Below are 5796 nucleotides of genomic sequence, written 5' to 3'. Positions count from 1 at the left end.
AAGTCACTGCTCTCACCCACTCGCAGGACTGAGTGTAAATCTTGACAGTTTTTTAAATAATTGCTCTTTTGGAATATTTTTTAACTTGCTTAGAGCATATAGAAAACCGAAATTTTCAAAATGTTGATTTAAAGACATAAATCTCGAATCCATATTTCTTATTATAGAATCAATCATAGTGTTAAAAAAATCTGTTTCATACCGGCTTTTGGGAGACTGTATAGGTTGATCGCTGCCTTCGTAATCGAGCATCCTTTTCCTTTTGGCTACCCTTTCGTTTTTAAAGTCTTTTGGCAGTTCATAACTGTTATTCTCAATAAATTGACGGGCGTCAAACAAGCATTTTTCGAATCCAGTTTGTCGATATTCTTTGATCCAGTTACAAAATGTATGCAAATGTTCAAGAGCAATGCTTAAATGGACTTGTACAAATTGCCATAACTTGCTTATGATATTAACACGCGATAATATCTCATACCATACATGTAATGATATGATAAATTCTAAACTGAGCATTTCGTTGAAAACCGAATCACAATCACTGAGTGTGTCTGATTGTTCCGTTTGGTTTTTTAAGCTTTCGATGCATTCAACAACATTATCAAATTGCAATAATACGGCCTTCACTTCGATTTCGCTTTCCTACCTTGTGCCAGGCTTTATAGTAAGCTTTAATTTTACTTTGATTAATTCCCAGCGTTTGCTGGAACTTAAAAATAGCAAATAAATTTTCTAAATAAAACCAAAAATTGTTTTTGCTGCCACAGAAGAATTAGCTGTGTCTACCAACAGCATATTCCAGTTATGACAACCGCAAGGTGTAAAAAATGCCCTGGGATTAATATTTAATATTCGAGATTTAAGTCCACTATTTACTCCTACCATATTTACAACATTGTCGTATTTTTGGCTACGGCAGTTTTGAATATTTAAGCCATTATTTTCTAGCTCTCCCAGTATTGCATTAGTTAAATATTCTCCAGTCGTCTCAGTGATAGCAAGAAATCGGATAAAGTTTTTTTCTATTGTGACGGTTGATGTATTACAAAATCTTAAGATAATACATTTGTTCAACTCTACTGCAGTCGAGCAAAAAAGAATAATATTTTGCCTCTTTCACTCTACGAATCACTTCACCGGTAACTGATTTTGACATCAATGTGATCAATTCATTTTGAATATCGTGGCTTAGATAATGGTGTGCAAGTTCTTTGTCACTAATGCGTTTCCTGTGTTCCCATAACATAGGATCAAATTTGGATATCAATTTAAACAAGTCTATTAAGTTACCAGAATTCCTAGTGCCGTCGTCTGTCTTGAGAGATTCTCCGTGACCTCTTAATGCCAGATTATGAGAGGATAAGAAATTAATGACATCAATTAATCTCTCAAACAAATTGTGCTAATGTTTTTGAGATTCACGAATTAGCCTTTCGTCTTCTTGGTCTCTTATGTCAATATATTTATCGTTTTATGACGAGTAAAATTTTTTCGTTGTGTTCACAGCTTTTTTAAGTAATGCATAAACATTCGAGGCGCGAGGCCCCTCGGACCGCGAGGCCGTAGGCGGTGGCCCACGTCGCCCACTTACGCAGCCTCTGCGGGGAGTCGCGGGTAAAAGAAAAAGACAAATGTTTATAGGTCCTACACTAGAATTAAAATAAACTACAATTTCAGTGAGAAGGCTGTACCTGTTTATTTTACAGTACAATTGGTTTTCGATCGATATTTAGGTCTCAACAGAAAGAAAATTAAATACGTAGTTTTTAAAATCACTGATATAGTTTTAATATGGCCCTGGGAGGTCGCCAGAATTTTTTAACTTGTAAAGGGGTCGCATATTCAAGGTTGAAAAACACTGCTCTAAATTTAAGTACAGTACCTGATGAAGGTTTCAATGGTAGTTCTTAGTCAGGCTCACGAATGTGCTTTTGGTTGTTGTTGCTTTTATCTTTCGTCGCTGCGAGTGAAAGAAACGAACGAGACGAGATCGTAACAAAAACTGATTTTATTGTCTTCCTCGCGTATTTGGTACTGTACATGTCTCGACGACTCGATTAACAAAAAACAACTGACGGTCGATAGTCTTTGGTGGGTGAGTTCGAATTTCTTGTTTCCTCCTAGAATTTTATTGTAGAGAGTTCTTGAGATGCTTTTGCCTCATTTAATTAAGCAGTTCTCCTTGTATTTCATGAATTTTCTTTAGTGACTATTCGATCTATGCCATTACAAATTCCGAAACTTCCATGTAGTCGTGTTAGTACAAATACAATATTTTTCTTTTCATCATTTATAGAGTTAATTTTCGTCTGCCTTCTCTTACGAAAAATTACATCGATAGTTTCGTATTTTTTCCATAAATATTTAGATATGTTTTGTCCTTTTATTTTCATTCAAAGTTGATTTAGCCCCTTTGGCTTTTCTGGCCAATGTATATCTGCCGTCTATAATTTTTTTAGCGAATGTTTTGTTTACGTTCTTATATTTTCTTCTTTTATTAATTTTTTTGCAACACCTTCCTCTGTGATTCAACTTTTATTTATCTTTTCTTCTTCATCCAAAAAATTTGTAGCGCATTTTTTAACTTTAATTTTCAGGTGTTCAAAATTTCTTCGAGTCTCTTCTTGTGTCAAAGTTTTGAAATCTATTGTACATCTTTATTTCCAGCGGCATTTACAGAATTTTCCGCATATACATATTTAGCCGATGTGGATAGTCATTCCCTTTTGAAAGTAATTAAAAAGAATAACTATCTGATAAACTAAACATATTATATTATTGACAACACTATGTCTTGTTTATAAAATCGTTCAGCCTGCTGTGTTACCAGCTTAGAGGTATGAAGGAGTACATGTCAAAAGTTGCAATTTGGCACAGAGTATTAGGTGCCCAAATTATATGCGCATAAAAAAACCAGACTTGTAGGTAATCAGGAGACCGAGCACTGAGACAAGATAAAATACAACAGGCAAACCGAAGTCAAGTGGTAAGAGTACCACCCACAGTCATTCTAGGAAGTTGACTCTGACCCTACGACTGAATATGTAGTATTTTCTTTGTTAAATAAAATTTGTAATCTAATTTTGTAAATTTGGGAATGTTTCAAATATGACATTAAAACAGGGTTTAATGTCGTTACAAGTAGGCTTTTTAACATTATCTAGTATAGTAAAATCGTGGGACCGATAAAAATTTGACGTTATAATAGGGTTGTCGTTACATCGGATGACGTGATAGACAGGTTAAACTGTATATTGTTGGTGCAAAATAAAAAAATAATAATTTCGGACGATACAATAGCCACGATTATTTTTTTCAAACACGGGAAATTTTCGTTACGCATCGACAAAAATTCAACCCGGGCCGACACGCAAGGGAGAAAAATTTCGACATTGGATAGGTTAATTTCATGGAAAATGCATCGTGGACGACTCGTGGTCGTGGCCGGCGAAGTTTGAACGATTGCGCTTAAAACCAGCGATACAGTGGAACTCCGGTTAACGAACGTCCTGGTTAACGACCAAATCGGTTAACGACCAAATCGGTTAACGAACTTTTATTTTGCAAAAATTTTGTCTCGGATAACGAACGTAACAGTATTTTGTGTCAAATTTTAGTTGGTGTTAGGCATGCGCGAGTTAAGCATTGCTTTTCCGAGTGTTTGTGCTATACTTCTTTTTTCAGTTTTGTGATTTATATATTTAATCAATATGGCATCCAAGAAAGAAAAAAATCATAGTAGCAATAAAAAACGACAATGCTCTATCGCATTTGAGAAAAATTTTGATTAAAAGACAATCAACTTTAGATCAATTTCTTGTTCCTTACGGAAAGAGTTTGTTTGTCTGTTAAGCTATGGCAACGCAACACTTGGGCGATCTGCCTAGGGGAATGCCTTCTAGGAGGTCGTTTTAAGGAAAACTGGCCCCTATTTAGGCATTACAAACGTGGAGAAAACCCGGAAAACTCCACGTTGCAAGCCCGTCTGAGCGAAATGCGAACCCACGAACGAACTCCTCGTGTTCAAGGTACGAAGACCACTTAGCCACTGGTGGGTATTTACCGAAAGAGACTTCGACTCGAAGAATCTTCCAATGAACTGCTACCCGTTATTTTTTGGAGGGGATTTCCCTTCTAAGCATTAAGGTTCGTATATCTCCATTTTTCTGCCACCACCTACAACAAACGAAGGTATGTACATTACTATTTTATTAAACAATGTTTACATGTTTGTTGCTGTAATGATAGATACTACGTTTTCCTACATTTTCATCAAAGAAAATTACTGTATATTAAATAAAATGACAAAAATTTCGGAGACTAGAACGGATTAATTGCATTTGCATTAATTTTTATGGAAAAAATTGCTTCGGTTAACGAACAATTCAGTTAACGAACGGAGTCGCGGAACGGATTAAGTTCGTTAACCGGGGTTCCACTGTACCAAAGATTGGAGAATGAGAACGAGACCTGCATTGAGCGTCAAAGTGATTCCGCTTAGTAGTGAGTCTCAGAGACATAGTTTTGTCCCAAATACGATTTTGCCGTTTTACTTGGTCTATAATACATTATATTAATAATAACATTTTAATATTATACTAGTTTGTTACATCCGGCGTTGTTCGGATTTATAAGAGACAAATTTAAAGCACACGAAATTAGTAATAAGAAAAAAAAAATAACCTCCGAAATACATTAAGTAATCCGATGTTGAATAGGTTGTGATATACCCTCACGTGATCGAAATTGCCAATTTTAATATCACATAGATGTCATATAAGACTTGTTTAAATAAAAGAAATCTTGTAAAAATGCCAGAATAAATTACTTTTGAGTGATAATAAAGTGTTAATGCTACCTTTAAGTGATTTGAAAGATCGTAAGTTTCAAAAATGCATGTGGTAACCCACATTTTAAGAACATAATCAATATGCCTATAAACTACGTGAATAGCATTTAAATAGCGAGTTTCTTTAAATAAAAGATTATTAGAATTAAGTACTATTCAGCAATGAAAATGCTCCTAATTGTTAAATGTAGAGAACCAAATTGCCTACTTAGAAAGTTTTTACAGTGTAACAATTCAATCGACCCACGTGAGTGCTATCCGTTGAAGTAATGATATTAAGCGTATACTTCGCTCTATATCACTGTCGTAGTAATTAAGTGAATATAGTATATATAAATTTTCTTAAAACTATATATAGATTATTGCTTTTTAATTTTTGTCAAAAGATAACGCTAAATGGGCGATCTATTACACAATCTGGCCTTTATTTCGCTGTTACTAACAAAATAAAAACCATAAAAACTCTACGTAGCCAATGTGGGGACCCACGACCAGTGTTCGTTGGTTCTAACCACTCTGTCACTAGTGAGAACTTATTGAAATTAAGAAAGTAGCATTCAGAAATGAAAAGCCAACAAATCCAATGTAGACGGAAATTAATTGATATATATATATATATATATACGAATTCAATATTTTCGAACAGTATGTACGGTATTATTTAAGTTAGTACAGCAGAGCGTCGTTTATCCAAAACGTCTGTTATCTAAAAGAATTCCAGTCGGCAAATTTTAATTTTCGCTAGGTCAATGGCGCTGCATTCTTTGGCTATATCTTGGGCTACTCCAATATTTTTTTTGTTGATGTGTGTGTTTTAGCTGGTAGCACTGGTACTTTTGTATGGTGTTTTTTTTTTGACGACTGTGTGTCATGCTGAATCGAACGTTTTTGATACTAGATTAACTTCTAAAGTATAGTCTAATTTTTTTGTAGTATTTTCTTTGTTA

This window comes from Centruroides sculpturatus, unplaced genomic scaffold (assembly GCF_000671375.1).
Source record: "Centruroides sculpturatus isolate CEXI.00-Female unplaced genomic scaffold, Cexi_2.0 scaffold681, whole genome shotgun sequence".
Lineage (NCBI taxonomy): Eukaryota > Metazoa > Arthropoda > Arachnida > Scorpiones > Buthidae > Centruroides > Centruroides sculpturatus.
Note: the sequence above shows the minus strand (reverse complement) of the source record.